This window comes from Chlorocebus sabaeus, chromosome 24 (assembly GCF_047675955.1).
Source record: "Chlorocebus sabaeus isolate Y175 chromosome 24, mChlSab1.0.hap1, whole genome shotgun sequence".
Classification (NCBI taxonomy): Eukaryota; Metazoa; Chordata; class Mammalia; order Primates; family Cercopithecidae; genus Chlorocebus; species Chlorocebus sabaeus.
The window spans coordinates 4,427,194-4,452,481 of NC_132927.1; positions in this window are offsets into that span (position 1 = coordinate 4,427,194).

The following is a 25,288-nucleotide window of genomic DNA, read 5'->3' on the forward strand; positions in this document are numbered from 1 at the left end:
AGAGAGAGAGGCATAAGTTACCATATCCATTTCATTCTTACCTTTTTATTGTGTGAGGAAGTGAGGTTTGGAGTTACTGCAGCTATGAGGAAAATAAGAATGACAGAGATGACTACTAGAGTCCTGACATCACCAAGCCACTAAAACAATGCTAGTTATGCCTTTCTCCAAATGTTTTGCTGTCAAACCAAATAAACCCATGTTTAATCTCTAATGCACTTTCAGATCGTATTCATTATACCGTAAACATCATAAGGACAAAGGTTTTGTTTTTTTGATCATTTTCATAGATGTATCTCACGTGCCTGGATCATTGTCTAGCACAAAACAGTGCTCAATAAGTAACTATTATGTGTACTGCTGAGGAAAAGATTTCTCTCTTCTTTTTGTCACATTTATCTTTTAATTCCATCTCATCTAATGAAAATATCATAGCTGCTGCTTTTGGGGGAATTTGTTTATATTTGACTGGTACTTCTTTGCTCACATGCTCATTTTCAACCTTTCTTTACCACTTTGGTTTAAGTCTGTTACTTAGAGCTGAGTTGTTTTAAAACTCAACCCAACAGTTTCCATTTTTAAATTGGAGATTTCAGCTCACATTTAGTTTAAGATAATTTCTTTATTTCATCTTAATGTGTGTTTATATTTTTAGTCATTTAAAATTTTTCTTTATTTTTCACTGTTTTCACCAACAGAGTCGTGTTTAATCAAGGTAACTATTGCAGTTTGTTTTTTCTAACAATGATTATCTTCTCTTACCCAATACTCATAATAGAATATCTATTTCTCTACTTTTACGTAGAAAGAAGATAGTAATTATTTTCCCCACTTAGATGTTCTAAACCATTTGCTCTTTTTGCTTTTCCCCAAATAAGATAAGCCATTTAGAATACATTCTCATTCTTACTTTTCTCCAAGCACTTTGTAAATGAAATATTCAAAGCATGTTACTGCTCCCTAGAATCTCAAGACAGTTCGGTATAATTAATTATTTATTGTTATCAGAATTTCCCTTGAAGTATCTTTTTTTAAGAATCCTGCTTTAATTCTGTAGTCTTATAAATTTAGATACAACTGTGTTGGTCAGCAGTGTTTTCTATCTTCTTATTCTATACCTTGAGGTCTCTAGTATACCTCATGTATAGTTTGGTTGGTATTATTAATCAAGAATTTTTCTAGATTAAGTAGCTGGGATACTCTTTGGACCCTGTCATGTCTGTCAATATCTGCTGTACTGACAAATGAATTATATCTCTGCTGTGTATTTTTTTATCTTAATAGTCTGTAATTATTCCACTTTTTTCCAGCTTCCAAATATGCAGATAAGAAGTCTGGTACTTTCTGATTAATTTTTCCCTGTAAGAAATCTACTCTGGTAACAAATACAGACACATACATACATATATACACATACAAACATACTTTCACAGAAACACACTCCGCACGTGTACCGGAAATATACCATAAAATGCTGAGACATACCTATTTATCCATCAATATTACCTTGATTTTAATGAGTCTTTTTGATCTATAAGCTCAGTTTTTAGCAGAGTTTTTTAAAGAAAATTTATATTTTATTATGTATGATTTCCTCTTCTATCTGTTCCTTGTTCTTTTTCACATAGTAAGTCTCCTGAATCTATATCCAAGCCTTTTATCTTCTAAAGTGATTTAAATCTAATTGTATTTTTGTTTTGTGATTTGAGCTACTTCTTATAGATTGCTTAAGGATAAACTTTTGTTTCAGCAGTACCTTTCCTTTTCTGAAATTTAGTTATTATATATTTCCATTTGAAAATCATGGATTTTAGACACAAGATAAAATTTTTGTGTGTTAACTTGAAATCCACTTATGTGTTCTTAGCAAGCAGTAATTAGAATGTACAACGCAATGAATTTGCAAAGTGCCCAATCTGCAACTTGTTTTTATTTCTACCTTAAATTATAAGGACTTGTTAATTGTTCTGGTCAAAACCTTATTTTTGGCATTTTAGAGTGACCTAAAACAAACAAACAAAAAAAATGAAAGCCATTCCCTGAGGCAAAGTACCAAGAAAGTGGAAATTTAGTGGAAATTTAAAGGGAATATTACTGGCATTCTCACAACAAGAGAAAAATAGATCAAAATTATTCATAGTAATCAAAAGATATTGTTTCCAGAGATGTCAAGGGAATTATTTAGGAGATTATTTTCTAGAATTTATTCTGAATAATTCCAAACTAGGTGTTAGCATCACTCTTCTATTAGTAATCAGACATGACAGTAAAATAATATGAACAAAAATAAATGAAATGAGTAACAATTGGCTGTATTCCTACAGATATATATAAAAATAAGAGAATGTTGAGTGTACAGTATTCAAAAATTGCATTTGTTATATTGGAGTGGGGGGAACAGATCAGGGTTAGTCTTTTGGTATCAGTGAATTCCATGAAGTTATACACATCACCAAGGCCATGTGTAGAAAGAGAAAAATAATTTTTTAAAAAAATGGTTATATTATTCTCACTTGTATAAGACAAGTATTCATACTTAGATAAGATAAAAACACAACTAAATCTTCTTACCATGAAGCAGAATCAAACCTCAACTAGACTAAGTAGACAGAACTTTATTACTGTGGCAATACCTCTTACATAATAATACAGCGAGAATAAAGCATGGAATAATTAAAGTAAGATAACATGTTTATCAAAGTTTCCCTAAAGAGAATCCAGGGGAGAAGATCTGAAGAGGCATTGGTGGGGGAAATAAATTTTATGTTGCATAGACAAAATAAGATCCTAATGTCATGGGATCCTTGGGGTGTTGCTTTCACAGCCTGAAACCTCTGTAGCCAGTGGCACCTTCTGCCTTAGTGTTGCTTGTGCCCCCTGGGCTTGTTCCACCCACTAGGCCCAGCAGGCGGTGGTCAGCTCACACTACTGGCCCAGATCCCACACCTGCCCAGGGCAAGCCAAGTGCACAGTGATGAGGGGTGTGTGGGCGAGGGAGTGCAGGGTCCAGCCACTGTGCTCAGCCAGAAACACTGACTGCTGTAGTGGGGCAGCCAGCTGTAGGCATTTGCACAGGTACTGGCTCCACCTTAGGCTGAGGCTGGACAAGACGTACTACACACAGCTTCTGCTGCAGGCAGTTGTGTCTGAATGAGGGGAACGTGGTGGTTTCCGGAATCTTGGACATGCCGGGAACTAGAGAGCCTTAAAGAGGGTGTCACAGCCCTGGCTTGGGAAGCCCCTAGGCTGGGCTTCCCAAAGAGTCACAGCTCTTCTATCCTCCCTGCCCACAATATGGCAGGCAGAGGTGTGTGTTTCAGCCCTGTTTGTGTTACACCTCTTTTAGTCACGCCATTTAGCTGATTCCAAGTTCTTGTCCTGTGTCCAGGAAGAATGAGGTATGCCAACAACTGGAAGGTGAGCAAGGCTGAGAGGAGACTCACTGAGCAGCAGAACAGTTCTCAGGAGACCTGCAGTGGGTAGCTCCTTTGAGCAGGCAGGTCATCCCGATGTCTGGGGAGTCTGGCTGAGTGCACGGTTTTTATGGGCTTCAGAGGGGAGGAAGTATGTGCTGATTGATCCGTGAGTGGCCATAGGCGGGCCTGAAAAAAGCACCGTAAGTTCTCACTCTGTTCTGCTGAACTGGCAGTCCAGTCCCCAGGCTTCAGGCCCTCCCTGCTTGAAGGTGGGGCTTCAGGGAGGATCTATTCCTTTCTGCCCAGGAGCCTATCTGCCTTCTGCCACCACCAACCTGCCATCCACATGCCCTTGGCATGTTCATTTCATGCCAAGGGGCATCCGCATCCACAGGACCATGCTGAGCTGCCCTCACGCCCCTCTCCCCACCCTTCCCCCACACCGCCTTATCCAGACTACCCTACTGTGCTCATTGGTGCCCAAAGTCCTGAGGGGGCCAAGGCGGCAGGAGGCTGGTGTGTCAGTGCCGCCCCAAGCACACGCACACTGGCTGGGGTGTGACAGTGCCAGACTTGGCCACAACTTTGCTGCACACCAGAGTGGGCACCAGGAGCAGGGAGAAGCCAGGCAGCGGGAGCAGGCCCCTGAGGGGGCTGAACCTGAGGGGGCTCGGGAGTTTACTGGGCCCAAGAGCACAGGGATGCCGGGGCCTGCAGCCGTGGCTCAGTGACTTCAGCTGCACCTGGTAGGGCGGGGCTCCTGCCTTGCCAGCTCAGAAGATAGTGGGGGCACCTGCCTGTTCCCAGCAGGAGGAACTGCTGGCTCTGGGGAGCACGCAGAGCTCCTGCTGACCCAGTGGAGCAGGTAGCCTTGGCCGCGCCGCCTCTACTGCAGTCAGCGGCTTTGTATTGGTAGCTGCAGATAAGCCATCACTGCCATCAATAATTTGAATCGCATATACAGATTTTAGATCAGACCTGCATACATAATATCACTCAGGATAACCAATCTCTATTGTTTTTCCAGATCCCTTTAGTCTAAATCTTATAGTTAGATGCATGTCAGTATCATGTCTCCAGCTCTATCCATCAGTATCACTGCCTGAAAGGATTCTAAAATATTTGGAAGGTTTTCTCCTGGTGGCCAGGGTGAAGTAGCTGGAAATGGACCAGTGATCAGAGGCTGTAGTTTCTTTGCTCTGTCTTCTTTTATTCCATTCTATTGTGCACGAGACTTGGATGCCTACGTGTGAGTTGTAGTGCCAACAATTTTTAAGCTTATGTTTTGATAAGGAACTACTCTGGACAAAGTCTCATGCAAAGTTCCAGGCATAATAAAAATGAAGACCTGATTTTCCCCTCAAAGTCAAACTCCAAGGAGATAATAGACACACTAACTATTACTTTAGTTGCTAATATTATAAGAGAATCATTATCTTATATGTCTCCAAGAAAAAGTAACTCTTGCTACTTCAGAGATTGTAAAATGTGTATTTATAAAAATGGAACTATCATCACCCAAACTTTGTATCTTGTTTTGACAATTACTTTCCTGTACTTCTTGCCTCAAATTTCTACCCTCTCCAATTTCGTCCAACACACTACTATCAGATTAAGCTTTCTAAAGCACATCTCTGATTATGTTAGTACTATCCACGAAACTCTTTTGTCTATCAGTATACAGAATTCTTAAAGAGTTTTCATGATATTTTTGTATCTTTTTGGATGATGGTGAAGTTTGGGTGAAATCACTGATGATAAGTCATAAATACTGTCATTCAGTCTATATTCTAATCAAATGATGTTTCTGAAATACATACATTCCAAGAGCATCCATGACATCAATATTTTACAGCATAGTTTCTACTTTCTTTCATCTGTACCTTTTTGCCTTTCTAGGCATCTCCATAAAGTCTTCCTGATACGTATTTGGCCTCTGCATCATTGTAAGTACCTCTCTTACAACACTTATTGTCTGCTCTGTTCTGTAGTAAATTAGTGCCTTATCTTATCCTTTGTTTGCCTTTAAGTTCTTTAAGGGCAGGATCTATGTCTGATTTACATTTTCTCCTTATTTCACAGACTTAATGTGAGAGATGCTTGATAAACACTTGATATATATGTACTGTTGTTTAGTCTGTTCACATTATATTATTATATTTGTTTGCTTGGCACCACCAAATGGGCCACATTCAAGAACAAAATATTCCCAATGCCTAGCAATGCCTTTAACATATTATAAACTCAAAAATATTTTAAATGAATTAATGAAGAAATGAAAGGAAATGTAAACACTGATTGTTGATTTGTTACACGTGTTTTCTTTTAGGCCACTGATTCAATGACCCGCCTAGATTTTCATTTTGCAAATATGAAACTACGCCAAGTTCCTTACAGGTGAAGGCTTACCACGTCAGCCTGTGGTATAATCTTGATACGAATTTAAGTGTGATAAGATTTGGAGCAGCGCAGTCTGGCTGACAGTAGTAAGAAACCCCAACAAACAAGTTAGAAGTCAGAGATTTTGCAATCTCCTCATGAATTAATTTTGGTTCAGTTGAGTTTAGAATCTACAAATCCACTTCCATTCAACAATATAATAGACATAGTAAATGCTAATACCCTTAGAATTTACCTTAAAACTTATTTTAAGTTCAAAGGGAATCTTTACAATACAGTCACACTTTTAAGGTTTGGCTCAATATTAAACAGGAATTTTTGTCATATAGTCACACTTGTCTCGTAATTAAGACATTTATTTTTACACAAAGTCATAAGCATTATTGTAAAAGATAGTAGATCCAAATTATACAAATTCAGAAAAATTCATATTCTTTATTCAAATACGTGATTTTTAAAAAATATATGTTGTTCCTTAAAAGCTCATGTATCCTAGACACTGAATGACATTTACACTATTTATAGATGACAGCACTACCACACAACAGAATTGTAAAAATAATTTTCTACGAACTATTCTCTTTAGAAGATTGTATTTTCCAATATTCTGCCTGCCATGAAATAATACATGTGCCAAACTTTTTTGAAATTACCAAAGAAAATGCATTATAATACTACGTCCTCCATTGTTCTTATTCAGACATAGATCACTTGGAAATTTTAATGTCTAAACCAGCAAGGATAAAACTTTGTAATACTATTTCTTTAGAAATTGAGTAAGAGTTATTTTAAATAAAGAAAGTGCTACGTGAATCTTGTTGATATTACCTATTAAAAACTGACAATAGCTATTTTCTCTTGCCTGCTCAGGTGCAGGGATGAGTATTGTTTCTTGCTCAGAACTTCATATTTCTAATAAATGTGACTCATATTCTTTGTCATATATCAGCTAGATGGCATAATATAACGGTGATGATGAGGATGACAGCTAGCATTAAACAAATATTACATGTTCTTGCGCTCCGCATTTTGCATGTAATATCTTATTTAACCTTCAAACCAAATCTTAAAATGTGTAACACTGTTTCTCCACTTACTTATAGAAAATGGAGACATAAAGAAACTAAGTAACTTGCCATAGGTCCCATATCCACTAAATTGGAGAGTCAGGTTTCCAATCCAGTTTTATCTGGCCTCACAGCATGAACTCTGTGTTATGACAGATGAAATACTGTGAATGACTAATTCTCAGGTTTCAGGATTTTTTTGTCAAAAATTGAAATTATGATAGAAATTTATTTAATAGAAACAGGTTTGTTCTGAGAACTAGGCAAGTATTTTAAAGAATGTGATTTCAGTGTTAATTAGCTTTACTTCTTTCATTCTCTTTTCTTCTCTCTTTCTCTTTCTTTCTATCCTCCTTGTTTTCTCTCCCCACCCATTTCTTCCACAAAATGATTCATTAATATTTGAGTTTATGGGAAAATGACTGGTAGACCCCTAAATATGATTAAATGTTATATCACATCACAATATAAAATAAATGTGCAATAAAAATACATGAAAGGCCATGCGCTGTGGCTCACGCCTGTAATCCCAGCACTTTGGGAGTCTGAGGTGGGCGGATCACGAGGTCAGAAGATTGAGACCATCTTAGCGAACACGGTGAAACCCCGTCTCTACTAAAAATACAAAAAACTATCTGGGCATGGTGATGGGTGCCTGTAGTCCCAGCTACTCAGGAGGCTGAAGCAAGAAAATGGCATGAACCTGGGAGATGGAGGTTGCAGTGAGCTGAGATAGCACCACTGCACTCCAGCTACAGAGTGAGACTTTGTCTCAAAAAAAAAAAAAAAAAAAAAAAAAAAAAAAAAAAAAAAAGAAAGAAAAAAAGAAAAGAAAAAGAAAAAAAAAAAACATGAAAAAGTCTTCTATCGAAAGTTACTAATATTATGCAAAAATAATATCAGCATTGCTCATGTAATTCTGTCATTTGAATGAATATTCCCAATCATCTAGTTCAATATTCGCTGTTCATTTTTACTCCAAAATCTCACAGAAAGATGTATTCCTGTCTAAATCACTCTTCACAAGTTCAACCATAATAGTCTTTTAACAACCAGAGTCTGTTTTGATTGCTAGGCATCCACTTGGACTCATCTTTATACATGTACTATTTTAGTTGTTAAATATTTTTTAGTATCACTGCTAGTCTTATGATTTCCCTTAGGGATTTTATTTATTTATTTATTTATTTATTATTTTTTATAATTACAGACATTCTAAATGTATCCCTTGGGGATTTAAAAATTAATATTGCATGGTAGATATGTTGCGTCTAGTTCATCAAAAGGCAGAGGCCAAAACATAATTACAATTGTGTAAGTTTGAATAGGGGAAATGCCTATGAAAGAAAATGAGATGGAGCCAGGATGAGTGGAACAGCCTGTGTTGTTCCTCCATCTGATAGCTTTCCCAGCCATCCCAGTAAATAAATTTAAAATAACCCACCTCTATAATATTAATGTTCTTCATTGTCAAGTCTACCACACATGAACACAATTGATGGGAAGAGATGAAACAATAACTCAATAAACGAAGTATTAAAATGATAATAATTTCATTCTAAATAATTAAAATTTCACTAATCCATTGTTAATATAAAATAAATTGACTAATTTATTGCCTTTTACCAAATTCTGGCTCCCAAGGTTCAAATGGCAAGGAGATAAAATACAGAATTCTGTTAAAATAAGTTTGGCTTCCTGGTGGGAGTATTTGAAAATTCTAAATGACTTTAAATTCCTTAATCTACAACACCTGTCAACAACAGCAACAACGAGCAAACAAATACTTTAGGCCTATCAGTTCTCCATTATCCCTTGTCTTGATAAAACAATATATTTTTTTTTTCAAACTGAGATTAGAGGGTAAGTGAACCAGCAAAAGACAATTAAGTTAGAGCTACACTTGCTTTCTCAAGTACTCAGCAATCTGAACGCAGCACAATACTGTTTTTCTTCACCAGGCACAAATATAAATCAGCTTTAATGTCAATAAAGTCAGTAATGATAGATTTCATCATTGAAATATAACTAAGCAATAATGACCAGAAAAACAGTAAGTAGCTCATAGCAGCAGAAGTAATTTCTTTTTTCATCCTGGGTGAAGTCAAGGGTAAATGAGAAGACTGGCCTTCCCCCTCTATTATTAACTGCAAATCATTCTTGTCATGTTGAAAAGCAGATTGTTTTTTTCAAGTGTTATCCACCAACATGTTTGGATCACATAACCTGACCTTATACCTGGCAACTTAAACTACACTTCCAATTAGCAAGAATGCTTATGGTAGCGATTAAGCATATCTGCCCATTAAACCTTTCTTACTACAGCAATTTGAACTGATGTAAAGAAATTTATATTCTCTATTTCCCTGTGCTGATGTTACCTTGTGACCAAATTTCCCAATTTATTTTCATATTTTTCATATTGCTATTTTTTCATTTGCCAGAAAAACACAATGAAAAGGAAAATTTAAAGTTTTTAATGTATGCTCTTGGTGAGCTGAAAAATTAATAACATAATAGTATGAAAATAGCAAGTAGAGGTAGAGGGCTTGTTTATACAATTAGCAAAAATGAAAACAAATAAAAACAAACAAACAAAAGCTTTAATTGCAGCAGCCACATTAGAAACTTAACTAAAACTATCACTTGAAGAAAGATGCTATAAATTATACAATTCGCTCAAATTGTGTCTTGAAACAACGTACTACCATTTTATGCACAGAGTGTTTAGCTCTCAGGCAGCTTGGTCCTTAGCACTCTGGGACTACGTTTCAGTATGTTGGGCTGACATCTAACCAATGTCTGAGTTGCTAATAATGCACTTACTTAGTTAGTCCACCCATCTGCCCTCAGCCTATCATTTCGAAAATTCTTATTAAAAGCAGCAACCAATATTATCATTGTCATTGTGATCTTATCTAATGGGATGGTAAATCACTTCCATGCTCACAAGATTACAAATAATATTTAATTCAATTTATAAAGATTAAATTTTTAAAAATTCAATTTCAAATAAAAATTAATGCACCAATTATTTTCTCTTTTAATGGTTTTTGAACCATCTGATTCTATATTGATGTTATTTTGTGCTTTACTAGAAGAGAAGTAAATTGAAAAGTAGATGTAATGTTGTTGAAAATGTTTATACTAAAATAGGTTGATTTTACATATACAACTTAATCTTTTATGTGTAAATGTAAAGTATGATTTCTTCATTTCTGTCTTGACTCATTTTCTTAAATTATGATGGAATGATTATTATAAAATAAGAATGATTTGCCATATAACTCCAAATTATTAGCTAGGTAAAGTTTAAACTCAGTTATTGGTATATAATTATAAAATTTGACATTTAACAAAAATAAATGTTCACTAAAAATAAAACTGTTGTCAGTTTTTATTGACACATAAATTTGTACATAATACCTGTGAATTATTTAAACAATCTTCTTGATATCCTTGAATATATCATCAAATGGTATCATGAGGGTCCAAATATAAAAGAATGTGTTAAATACTAAAAGTTTCCTTAATTATATCACTTTAAATATCACCTTACTAGACATTTTATTATATATATTCAAATCAGCTTCACAGTTTCTCTTAAGGCAAGTGAATGAAATGCCTACATTGCAATATGTTTATAATGCTTAGTCTTTTTTTTCTTTTCTTTTTTTTTCTTTGAGATGGAGTCTCACTCTGTCACCGAGGTTGGAGTGCAGTGGCACCATCTTGACTCGCTGCAACCTTGGCCTCCCGGGTTGAAGCAATTCTCCTGCCTCAGCCTCCCAAGTAGCTAGGATTACAGGTGTCCATCGCCATGCCCAGCTAATTTTCATATTTTTAGTAGAGACAGGGTTTTGCCATGTTGTCCAAGCTGATTTCAAAGTCCTGATCTCAAGTGATCTGCCCTCCTCAGCCTCTGAAAGTGCTGGGATTACAAGCATGAGCCACTGCACCTGGCCTATAATGCTTAGTATTAAAGTTTATTATTAAGCAACTCTGGTAAAGGTAAGAATTCTAACATTGTTCCAAATAAATATTGGTAGCTCTATATTACAGAGGCCATAGTTATATTGTGTTTCAATAGTAAATGAATTGGTAAACTCATCATCTTTATAGATTATATAATTTTAGTACTTCTTATTGCCACTTTAAAAATTTTGATACACAGATTATCCTATAATAGATATGAAATGTCAATAAATTTCAGTGTGAAACGATGACTTTAGATTTAAAAAAAATTATCTCCTATCAAAGTCATGTGAAAAATGCCATGTTTTCTATAAAAAGTAGTTTTAAAGAACTCCTCCCAGAGTGCACTTTCTAAGTACAGTAGGTTAAATTCCTAACAGAGCAAACCTTCAAAATATAACATTTTAAACTCTAGAAAAAAATGCTACTACATTACAAAATAAAACTACATGAAATTTTCATGGGTGATATCTTGAAATATGTTTTCCGATTGTCTGTAAGGACTACTTGAGATGACCCTGATAAGTACATTTTCCTCTGTTTAAAAATATTATTCTAAAAAAAAAGGAATATAGATGGAGTCTCACTGTGTTGCCCAGGCTAATCTTGAATTCCTGGGCTCAAGCAATCCTCCCACTTTGACCTCCCAAAGTGTTGGGATTATAGGCATGAGTCACAGTGCCTGGCACAGATAAGTACTTTGAAGCAACTCTTATGACTATGCTCAATATTATAAATAGAAGTAAAAAAAGGTCTTTAGAATGAACTAAAATTCCACCTTAAGAAGGCCAGAAAAGGACAAAGTAAACCCAAAGTTAGTAGAAGGATGAAAATAATCAATATAAGAACATTAATTGATGCTAGAAGAAACAAACAACAAAAAAAATAGCAAATCCAGAAGTTGGTTATTTGAAAATGCCAACAAAATTGTGAAGGATGACAACATCAAAGAAGTCAAACAGAAAGCAAATAAAAATCTTAGTGTATCCATAGTAATAATTACATTAAATATTAATGAATCAATGCTTCAATTAAAGGACAGTGATTAGTTCTATTCTGCTGTTAAGCTCACCCACTTTATATTTTGTTCTTGTATTTTTCCATTCTAAAATTCCATTGATTGTTGTTTTATATTTTTTCTTTGCTAAAATTTTCTACATTTTTATTCATTGTGATTACATTTCTCTCAAGTAGTTTAGCTAGTCATTTGTCAATATTTTTGGACAGAATTTTTATTTTTTTAATTATTTGTTTCTGTCTTGCTTTGATAATTCATTAATATAATCTCTACATAATCTACATTAACATCTTGGGTTGATGTATTTCGTTTGTTGTCCACAATAACATGTAAATATATATGGGATTTTTTTCAACATTTTTATACATAAAATGAGATCAAATATGAACACTTTTTGGAATCTTGTTTTACTTACTAACAATAATTAGGGAACATTTTTAAAGCCAGTGACATAGCACTGTATCATTCTTTTGTATGGAGGCAACATTTCATGGTGTCAATGAAGTATTTTGACTTATTCAACAAGTTTTTCTACTGGTATTATTTATCAAATATGTTACAAAGAAAGAGATTATGGGAGCTAAGTGTTTATATGTACCATTTTGTTTTTAACATTTTTTACCACCTCATTTTGAGTGTTTTCTTTGTAATAGTACAGAAAAGCATTTTGGTTTTACATTTAGTGTAATATTTCTGTCTTTTAATAAGAAAATCATTCATATGTGGTGTAGTAACACCATTATTTTTATTCCTACTATCTTATTATATATTTAAAAGTTTTTATTTGTATTGGGTTAACTTTAAAAAAATAATAGTTTGGTAGAATTTTAATTGTTATATTCTCCCCACAATTGAAGTCCCTTGCTCTACTGTTACGCTATTCACTTTCACTTTTATTGCCCTCATAAATCAAGAACAAATCCCTTTATTATTACATATATATAGCATATCATTTCTTTCACAGTGCTTTCACTTCTGTTAACTCTGCTTCACAGCGGGTCTTCAAATAATATTGTTTCATTCAATGACATTTTGTTATAACATTAATGAGAAAAACAAAAAGGATTCCCAGCCAGGGCACTACCTCTGTAAAGTTTACACATTCTCCATGTCTGTGTGGATTTTTCTCGAAGTTTTATCTCACATTCCAAAGACGTACACATTAAGATGATTGGCATGTCTAAACTGTCACAATTTGAGTGAATGTGAATATGGATATGAGTATGCCCTGCAGTGGAATGGCATCCTGTCCACATTTGGTTTCCGTTTTGCACCGTGAGCTGCCCAGACGGTCTTCAGCCACTTGCAACTCTGAACTGGAATAAGCAGGTTGAAAAATCAATAAATGAATGGATACAAATAATTGTAAAATTAAAAATCCATAAAATAGACAATAATAGGCCAGGTGTGGTGGCTCTCTCCTGTAATCCCTAATCCCAGCACTTTGGGAGGCCGAGGTGCATGGATCCTGAGGTCAGGAGATCGAGACCATCCTGGCTAATACAGTGAAACCCCTTCTCTACTAAAAATACAAAAAATTAGCCAGGCGTGATGGCGGGTGCCTGTAGTCCCAGCTACTTGGGAGGCTGAGGCAGGAGAATGGTGTGAACCCGGGAGGTGGAGCTTGCAGTAAGCCGAGACCATGCCACTACACTCCTGCCTGGGCAACAGAGAGAGACTCCATCTCAAAAAATAATAATAATAATAATAGACAATAATAATATAAATGTATAACAATAAACAATGCCATAGGAAACTCAGTGAAATGGCCATATTTGTTATCCTTTTTGGACTGCCTGGTAGGAGAAGGTGCTCCTTACAATTTTCATTTTGTAAACAGTTATTCCTTGATTTAATTCACCACCATTATGACTGCTGTCACTCACTGAGTCACTCAATATTGGGTAAATAATTTTCTTGTTGTTGTTACTCATCTCTCTTAAATGTATGTATAACTCACAATTATTCTAGTGTTTATTAATACACATGATTTGAGTTTTTATTTACAAGTTTATTTTGGGAGGGGTGTATTCCAAGATGGCCGAATAGGAACAGCTCCAGTCTGTAGCTCCCAGCGTGATTGACACAGAAGATGGGTGATTTCTGCATTTCCAACTGAGGTACCTGATTCATCCCATTGGAACTGGTTGGACAGTGGGTGCAGCCCACAGAAGGTGAGCTGAAGCAAGATGGGGCATCACCTCACCTGGGAAGTGCAAAGGTTGGGGAATTTCCCTTTCCTAGCCAAGAGAAGTCATGACACACTACTTGGAAAAATGGGGCACTCCCATTCCCACCCAAACACTGTACTTTTCCCAAGGTCTTAGCAACCGGCAGACAAGGTGACCCTCTCCTGTGCCAGGGTTGGCAGGTTGCACACCCACGGGGCCTTGCTCACTGCTAGTGCAGCAGTCTGAGATCAATCTGTGAGGCGGCAGCCTGGCTGGGGGATGGGCATACACCATTGCTGAGGCTTGAGTAGGTAAAAAAAGTGGTGGGGAAGCTCGAACTGAGCAGAGCCCACTGCAGCTCAAAAAGCCTACTGCCTCTAGACTCCACCTCATTGGGCAGGGCATAGCTGAACAAAAGGCAGCAGACAACTTCTGCAGACTTAAACATCCCTGTCTGACAGCTCTGAAGAGAGCAGTGGTTATCCCAGCATGGCGTTTGAGTTCTGAGAAAGGACAGACTAGCCCCTCAAGGGGATCCCTGACCTCCATGTAGCCTAACTGGTAGACACCTCCCAGTAGGGGCCTACTGACACCTCATATAGGCAGCTACCCCTCTTGGATGAGGCTTCCAGAGGAAGGATCAGACAGCAATATTTGCTGTTCTGCAGCCGCCACTGGTGATACCCAGGCAAACAGGGTATGGAGTCGAACTCCAGCAAACTCCAACAGACCTGCAGCTGAAGGACCTTTTAGAAGGAAAACTAACAAACAGAAAGGAATAACATCCACATCAAGAAAAAGGACATCCACACCAAAACCCCATCTATAGGTCACCAACATCAAAGACCAAACATAGATAAAATCACAAAGATGAGGAGAAACCAGAGCAGAAAAGCTGAAAATTCTAAAAATCAGAGTGCCTCTTCTCCCCCAAAAGATTGCAGCTCCTCACCAGCAATGGAACAAGACTGTATGGAGAATGAATTTGATGAGTTAACAGAAGTAGACTTCAGAAGGTTGGTAGTAACAAAATTCTTCGAGCTAAAGGAGGATGTTCGAACTCATTACAAGTAAGCTAAAAACCTTGAAAAAAGATTAGACAAATGGCTAACTAGAATAAACACTATAGAGAAGACCTTAAGTGACCTGATGGAGCTGAAAACCATGGAACGAGAACTTTGTGATTCATGCACAAGCTTCAGTAACAAATTCAATCAACTGGAAGAAAGAGTATCCATGATTGAAGATCAAATGAATGAAATGAAGCAAGAAGAGAAGTTTAGAGGAAAAAGGAGTAAAAAGAAACGAACAAAGCCTCCAAGAAATATGGGACTATGTGAAAAGACCAAATCTACATCTGATTGGTGTACCTGAAAGTGACATGGAGAATGGAACCAAGTTGGAAAACACTCTTCAGGATGTTATCCAGGAGAACTTCCCCAACCTAGGAAGGCAGGCAAACATTCAAATTCAGAAAATACAGAGAATGCCACAAAGATTCTCCTCGAGAAGAGCAACCCCAAGACACATAATTGTCATAGTCACCAATTGAAATTAAGGAAAAAGTGTTAAGGGCAGACAGAAAGAAAGGTGGAGTTACCCACAAAGGGAAGCCCATCAGACTAACAGCAGGTTTCTCAGCAGAAACCCTACAAGCCAGAAGAGAGTAGGGGCCAATATTCAACATTCTTAAAGAGAGGAGTTTTCAACCCAGAATTTCATATCCAGCCAAACTAAGCTTCATAAGTGAAGGAGAAATAAAATCCTTTACAGACAAGCAAATGCTGAGAGATTTTGTCACCACCAGGCTTGCCTTACAAGAGCTCCTGAAAGAAGCAGTAAACACGAAAAGAAACAACCTGTACCAGCCACTGCAAAAACATGCCAAATTGCAAAGACCATCAATGCTAGTAAGAAACTGCATCAATTAATGGGCAAAATAACCAGTGAACATCATAATGACAGGATCGAATTCACACATGACAATATTAACCTTAAATGTAAATGGTCTAAATGCCCCAGTTAAAAGACACAGACTGGCAAATTGGATAAAGAGTCAAGACCCATCAGTGTTCAGGAGACTCATCTCATGTGAAAAGACACACATAATGTCAAAATAAAGGGATGGAGGAAGATCTACCAAGCAAATGGAAAGCACAAAAAAAAAAAAAAAAAAAAAAAAAAAAATCCGGGGTTGCAATCCCAGTCTCTGGAAAAACAGACTTTTAACCAACAAAGATCAAAAGAGACAAAGGCCATTACATAATGGTAAAGGGATCAATTCAACAAGAAGATCTAGCTATCCTAAATATATATGCACCCAATACAGGAGCACCCAGATTCATAAAGCAAGTCCTTAGAGACCTACAAAGAGACTTAGACTCCCACACAACAATAATGGGAGACTTTGACACCCTACTGTCAATATTAGATCAATGAGACAGAAGGTTAACCAGGACATCGAGGACCTGAACTCAGCTCTGCAACAAGCAGACCTAATAGAAATCTATAGAACTCTCCATCCCAAATCAACAGAATATACATTCTTCTCAGCACCACATTGCACTTATTCTAAAATTGACCACACAATTGGAAGTAAAGCCCTCCTCAGCAAATGTGAAAGAACAGAAATCACAACAAACTGTCTCTCACATCACAGTGCAATCAAATTAGAACTTAGAATTAAGAAACTCACTCAAAATTGCACAAATGCATGGAGACAGAACAACTTGCTCCCGATTGACTATTGGGTAAATAACAAAATGAAGGCCGAAATAAAGATATTCTTTGAAACCAATGAGAACAAAGGCACAACATACCAGAATCTCTGGGACACATTTAAAGCAGTGTGTAGAGAGAAATTTATAGCATTAAATGCCTACAAGAGAAGGCAGAAAGGATCTAAATGGACACCTTAACATCTCAATTAAAAGAACTAGAGAAACAAGAGCAAACAAATTCAAAAGCTAGCAGAAAGAAAAAAATAACTAAGATCAGAGCAGAACTGAAAGAGATAGAGACACAGAAAACCCTTCAAAAAATCAACGAATCCAGAGCTGGTTTTTTGAAAAGATCAACAAAATTCATAGACCACTAGCAAGACTGATAAAGAAGAAAAGAAAGAAGAATCAAATAGACACAATAAAAAACGATAAAGGGGATACCACCACCGATCCCACAGAAATACAAACTACCATCAGAGAATACTATAAACACCTCTATGTAAATAAGCTAGAAAATCTAGAAGAAATGGATAAATTCCTGGACACATACACCCTCCCAAGACTAAACCAGGAAGAAGTTGAATCTCTGAATAGACCAATAACAGGCTCTGAAACTGAGGCAGTAATTAATAGCCTATCAACCAAAAAAGTCCAGGAACAGATGGATTCACAGCCGAATTCTACCAGAGGTGCAAAGAGGAGCTGGTACCATTCCTTCTGAAACTATTCCAGTCAACAGAAAAAGAGGGAATCCTCCCTAACTGATAACATCATCCTGATACCAAAGTCTGGCAGACACACAACAACAAAAAAGAGAATTTTAGACCAATATCCCTCATGAACATCGATGCAAAAATCCTTAGTAACATACTGGCAAACCAAATACAGCAGCACATCAAAAAGCTTATCCATCACGATCAAGTTGACTTCATCCCTGGGATGCAAGGCTGGTTCAACATATGCAAATCAATAAACGTAATCCATCACATAAACAGAACCAATGACAAAAACCCCATGATTATCTCAATAGAGGCAGAAAAAGGCCTTTGACAACATTCAACAGCCCTTCATGCTAAAAACTCTCAATAAGCTACATATTGATGAAACGTATCTCAAAATAATAAGAACTATTATAAGAAGAACTATTTATGACAAATCCACAGCCAATAGCATACTGAATGGGCAAAAACTGGAAGCATTCCCTTTGAAAACTGGCACAAGAAAAGGATGCCTTCTCTCATCACTCTTATTCAACAGAGTGTTGGAAGTTCTGGCCAGGGCAATCAGGCAAGAGAAAGAAATAAAAGGTATTCAGTTAAGAAAAGAAGAAATCAAACTGTCCCTGTTTGCAGATGACATGATTGTATATAATTATAGAAAACCCCATTGTCTCAGCCCAAAATCTCCTTAAACTGATAAGCAACTTTAGCAAAATCTCAGGATACAAAATCAATGTGCTAAAATCACAAGCATTTCTACACATCATTAACAGACAAACAGAGAGCCAAATCATGAGTGAACTCCCATTCACCATTGCTACAAAGAGAATAAAATACCTAGGAATCCAACTTAAAAGGGATGTGAAGGACCTCTTCAAGGAGAACTACAAACCACTGCTCAACAAAATAAAGGAGGACACAAAAAATGCAAGAAAATTCCATGCTCATGGATAGGAAGAATCAATATCGTGAAAATGGCCATACGGCCCAAAGTAATTTATAGAGTAAATGCCATCCCCGTGAAACTACCAATGACTTCCTTCAGAGAATTGGAAAAAACTACTTGAAAGTTCAAATGGAACCAAAAAAAGATCCCACATTGCCAAGACAATCCTAAGCCAAAAGTACAAAGCTGGAGGCATCATGCTACCTGACTTCAAACTATACTACAAGGCTACAGTAACCAAAACAGCATGGTACTGGTACCAAAACAGATATATAGACCACTGGCAGACCAGAGGCCTCAGAAATAACACAACACATTTGCAACCATCTGATCTTTGATAAACCTGACAAAAACAAGAAATGGGGAAATGATTCCCTATTTAATAAATGATGCTGGGAAAACTGGCTAGTCATATGTAGAAAGATGAAACTGGATCCTTTCTTTACACCTTATACAAAAATTAATTCAGGATGGATTAAAGACTTAAATGTTATACCTAAAACGATAAAAACCCTAGGAAAAAAGCCTAGGCAATACAATCCAGGATATAGGCATGGGCAAGTACATCATGACTAAAATGCCAAAAGCAATGGCAACAAAAGCCAAAATAGACAAATGGGATCTAATTACACTAAAGAGCTTCTGCACACCAAAAGAAATTACCATCAGAATGAACAGGAAACCTACAGAATGGGAGAAAATTTTTGCAATCTACTCATCTTACAAAGGGATCCAGAATCTACAAAGAACTCAAACAAATTTACAAGAAAAAAAAAAATCAAAAAGTGGGCAAAGGATATGAACAGACACTTTTCAAAAGAAGACACCTATGCAGCTGACAGACACATGACAAAATGCTCATCATCACTGGTCATCAGACAAATCAAATCAAAACCACAGTGAGACACCATCTCATGCCAGTTAGAATGGCAATCATTTATAAGTCAGGAAACAACAGTTGCTGGAGAGGATGTGGATAAATAGGAATACTTTTACACTGTTGGTGGGAGTGTAAATTAGTTCAACCATTGTGGAAGACAGTGTGGTGATTCCTCAAGGATCTAGAACTAGAATTACCATTTGACCCAGCAATCCTGTTACTGGGTGTATACCCAAAGGATTACAAATCATGCTACTATAAAGACAGATACACACGTATGTTTATTGTGGCACTATTCACAATAGCAAAGAACCAGCCTAAATGTCTATCAGTGATAGACTGAGTTAAGAAAATGGTGCACATATACATCATGGAATACTATGCAGCCATGAAAAATGATGAGTTCATATCCTTTGTGGGGACAAGGATGAAGCTGTAAACCATCATTCTCAGCAAACTATCAAAAGGACAGAAAACTAAACACTGCATGTTCTCACTCATAGGTGGGAATTGAAACATGAGATCACTTGGACACAGGGCAGGAAACATCACACACTGGTGTAGGTGGATGGGGGACTGGGGAAGGGATAGCATTAGAAAAAATACCTAATGTAAATGATGAGTTGATGGGTGGAGAAAACCAACATGGCACATGTATACCTATGTAACAAACCTGCACGTTGTGCACATGTACCCTAGAACTTAAAGTATGATTAAAAAAAGAAAGAAGAAAGAAAAAAAAGTTTGTTGATATTCCTTTGATCAGAAATATGCTTTCGGAACTTAACCCTTGTTTACATCAATTAACCTATGGTAAAAGTGGTTTTAATATACATAATTTTGCTTAAAGTTGCAGTTTCCAAGAACCTATGGATAACTCACTGTATATCAATTCAATTATTTTCTTGGCCTCTTGGGGTTCAGAAAAAACAGTGGTCTTCAGTCTGGCCTATGTCAACTTTTACTCACATCTCCAAACATCTCTGCAGGCAAAAATCTTCCCAACATTTACAGTTTTCTGATCTTGCCCCATCCTCTCAGACACTTATCTGTAGTTTGTAATCTTGTGCTCTTGAGAGAAAGTCTTGCACTAGTGCTAAGAGACGGGTTTAGTCTAACATCTCATCTCTTACACAGTGGGGATAAGCCTGAGAACCTGTTTGGAAGGAGGCCACATTTGTTTCTCTGCCTTTCCAAAATTATGTATCCCAATTATATATTTGATTTTATATGCATGTGATTAAGTAAATTAACTGTATATGTATATATATGCACACATAAATATAGTAATTTGGCTATATATGATAAACAGGTATAAATATGTGAATAGTGATTTGACTAAGATGATTTTTAATTGGCAAGAAAGTAAAGATTAGCCATTTTGCATAAACTGAGAAATTAAAATGTCCATATAACAATATTTAAGTTGATGTTACTCTACATAAATGCCTGGTTGCACAGTAGATATAACCCTATTTCATCATCATTAACTTGTATGTCAGTCTTTATTATGTGCATGATAGTATGCATTGATAGATGTCTAAACCAATCAGAAGTCTTATCTTTAAATGCACTCTGGGTTTACTCTGTGAAATTAAAGGTTCATTATTTACATGGGTAGCCTAAGAATAATTCTTAACACATAGTTTTCATACCTAAGTGTAATATTTTATTATTCATCTGAAATAGGATATTAGTTTATATTGATGTTAAAATTTCCTATGAAATAAATTTATCTTTGGAAAAGATAGGTAACATCTTCATATCTAAAATAAGGAGTTCAATTTTTCCTGTCGTACTCAGTTGAAATTGGTAACCTTTATGCCATGTCTCTATTGAGAGAAAATTTGTTCTAAATCTATACATTTTAATTTATGGAATTAGTTATGCAAAAAGAAGTTATTTAAATTTATAAAATTAGAACAAATTTTCACTCAATATAGTGACATGGCATGCAAATTAACAATTTTAAACAAATTTCAGCCTTTCATAGTATTTTAAGGCTTCTATTTAATTTTGCTAATATAGGAATGCAAGAAGCAGATGATAAAGTTAGAATTATGATTCTATTTACATGTACTTTAATAATAAATGAAAAGTGCAGAGGTAAAATATTCAGTAAATATGCCTTTTCTTTAGTTATGCAGAAAGATGGAAATGTTACCTTTTATTTAATGTTTGAGAGTTAATTAATGCCTATAATTTATACAGAAGAGAAAGGTAATCATAGCAACATCTAGAACACACAAAAGAACATTTTTTTTTTTCTTGGAAGCACCTTATATATAGTAAAAATCCAATGGAAGTGAAGCTTTTCTAATATTGCTTCCAAAAATTAATTTAGATTTTTAAATTCCAGGTTTATCCTTTTATTCATTATGTATTAGCTGCAATAACCAGTAATGGATCAAGTATAATATTTTTCTTCTGTTTATAAGAGGTAGCCAGTCTGATTCAGAAGGTAGATTCATAAATGCCAGGCACAGGGCAGTTCTAAATAGAATATTCTGTGATTGCTGTATAGAAAAGACTCTTTATTTGGGTATTTAATGATACTTATAAGTTTTTCAGGAAGAATTTTGGAAAGGTAATTAAAGGAATCAATTGCAGGCAGAGTAAAGCGCATAGGCAAATTTAGAAAGGCAAGAATATTCATGGTGTTTTGGAAAATGAGAAGAGGTTTGTGTAATTGCAGTATATCATGCCAAGGGGACATAGTGTGGGCTAAAAAGTGTAGCTGAACAGAAAGGTGACTCAGTATAAAATAGTTTTTGCACACTTTCAATGAAGAAAATGTCTTCTCAAGCTTCAAACACACATATGTATTTAATAAAATGAAAGGTACTTAAAACATCCACAGCCAATTGTGAAACCCAGAAACAGAAATAATCACGTACCAGGGAGAAAGAGGTCTGGGAAAATGGAAAGTGATATGGCTTGGCTGTGTCACCACCGAAATCTCGTCTCAAATTGTAGCCATAATTCCCTTGTGTTGTGGGAGGGACCCACTGGAAGATAACTGAATTATGGGGGTGGTTTCCCGCATACTGTTTTCATGGTAGTGAGTAAGTCTCACAAGATCTGATGGTTTTATAAGGGGAAACCCCTTTCGCTTGTCTCCCTCTCTTTTGTCTGCCTCCATATGAGAGATGTTTCACCTTCCGCCATTATTGTGAGGCTTGCCCAGCCACATGGAACTGTGAGTCCAGTAAACCTATTTTTCTTACCAGTCGCAGGTATGTCTTTATCAGCAGCATGAAAATGGTCTAATACAGAAAGAAGAGAATTAGCAGAGACTGAACTTTTAAGGTTACAGTGCTAGTGAAACTTGACAAAGCCTCGGGTGCAAAGAGCTAGTATTTTAAAGGTAAAAGGGAATCTTAAGGTCATGCAAGGTACAATTGAAACACTCATGCTTGCTTAAAGCTTTGGGGTGTGTTGCAGTTATTACAAGCAGAAAAATTAACTTAAAATAAGTTGAGAAATGGGAGAAACACACAGAGTCCTGGCAGTAGCACATAAACACAATTGTATAGGAGTGATAAAAATGACCTAGAACACAGAAACCATCGTTCTTCCATAGAAAACAATCCCTCTGAAGATGAGCTCACAGTCAAAAATTGCAAACCACATAACAAAGCAAAGCACAGATAAGGAACACTTTAAAAGAGAGAGAGAATAGTTCTCACATCAAGAACGAATATGATAAAAGTTTGATAGATGAATTAAAATAATTACTTTTTACATGAACAAGAAGAAATAACAAGAAATAGAAACCAAAAGTCAAGAACAAAAAGTAAAACGTGAAGAAACAGAAAGTAAATATTGCAAATAAGAGTCATTAATATTTTTAAAATCTTAACTAAGCCAGTGGTCCCCAACTCCCAGTACTGGTCCAATCCGAGTCCTGTTAGAAACGATGCCACACAGCCGGAGGTGAGAAGCAAGTGAGCAGGCGAAACGTCATCTGTATTTACAGCCGTTCCTCATCACATTACTGCCTAAGCTCCATCTCCTGTCAGATCAGTAGTGGCATTAGATTCTCACAGGCGCTGGAACCCTGTTATCAACTGTGCATGCAGGGTATCTAGGTTGCATGCTCCTTATGAGAATCTAATGCCTGATGGTCTGTCACTGCCTCCCGTCACCCCCAGATGGGACCATCTAGTTGCAGGAAAACAAGGTCAGGGTTTCCACTGATTCTACACTGTGGTGAGTAGTATAATTATTTTGCTATGTATTATAGTGTAATAATACTAGAAATAAAGTGCACAATAAATGTAATGTGCTTGAATCACCCCAAAACCCCAGTCCATGGAAAAATTGTCTTCCATAAAACTGGTCCCTGGTGCCAAAAATCTGGGGACTGCTGATCTAAGTAGCGGATCAGATCCAGGGGAAGAATTAGTCTATCGGTATACAGTTTTGGGAATCACCCAGAATGCAACACAGGTAGATATGATAACTATAAAAACACAGTAGAGGCATAGTGGGTAGACTTTTGAGGTCATTCACTCAAAAATTTTTGTCTATTGCATGCCGTCCATTTTTCAAAGCACTTGGAATATGTTTGTGCGAAACAAAAGTCTAGACTTTAAGTAAAGTTTGGATCCTAGTCAGGTGTGAGAGTGGGAGCAGGTCACAGTACAGAGGGTGCTCTGGAAAGGTCTCATCGAGAAGAGGACATTTGAAAATAAAATATTGGGCAGACTAAGAAATTTGATCAAATGGATAGTTACTAGATTTGTACTCTGGACAGAAGGAAGAAACAGAGCAAATGCCCTATGCTGGGAACATGCATGTTCACTACGAACAGCATGTTTGTCCAACAAATAACAAAGAGGTAAGATTAGAAAAAGTGTGAGAAATAAAAGTGCCAGATGTGTTAGATACCATGATACGTGAGAAATTGTAAGAATAATACATAAATTCAATGATTTATGGAAGCATTTGTGAGTCTTAGCAAAGTAATAAGAGCTGGGACATGATTTATATTACAGGATCATTCTAGCTGATGTGTTGGGAATGGACTCTTAGGGTGGGGGGAAGTGCAAGCTTGGAGAGCTGTCATTAGGCTAGTGCAGTATTTCAATTCCAAAAGTAAGTAACAGAAAAAAAACTAGACATAATTGTATTCAAAGGAATAACTACAAACACGGCAGAATTAAAAAAGACATGAGTCTTGAGACTGAAGCACTATACTGAGTCAAGAATATCACACTATGTATAAACATGTTCACACATATACCTCAAAACTAGATACATTATAGGGAAATTGAAGAAAGCCAATGAAAATGAGTGGAATTAAAAAGCAATCAGAACTTATCTATAAAAATGATCATTAGACTGAAGTGTATTGCTCATTAACGAAAATAGAATTCAGATGCCAATTTTATAAAATTTTAAAGTTATAAATCATTCCATATCTGGTAGTAGAAGAATAGATTATATCAGGCTAAACCTCCCTTTGATAACAATTGTAAACTGTGGACAAAATATTTTAAAGCACAGTGATTTGAAGTCACTGGAAAGGGACTAAACACTGGCAGAAAGTAGAGCTATTTGACCTTTGAGAGGAGGAAATAATCCTGAGTTAGAGCTATATTTATAAAGTTCAAAGAGTGTTCCTCAGTCTACATGGAGTGGGAAGTTAAACTCAAACAGAAGACTCCGGTGTTTCTGACTTGAGGTATCAAAGAATTTGAGACTGCAGAAGGGGGAAATGATCAGAAAGAAAGATGGTTCAGGGAACAGAGGCCAAAAACTGGCATATAAGCTCTCCTCAATTTCTTGACTGATTCTTAAAATATGAATGCATAGGGCCTCTCAGGAAGCACAGTGAAAAACCACTGAAAATACGAAAGACTGAAAAGCTAAGCAGACATTTCAGCTCCAGCTTTATTGAACTTTGTTTCCTAAAAACAGAAAATTAGTTATCAAACAGTTTCTGTTGATCAAGAAAGAACTCCTTGA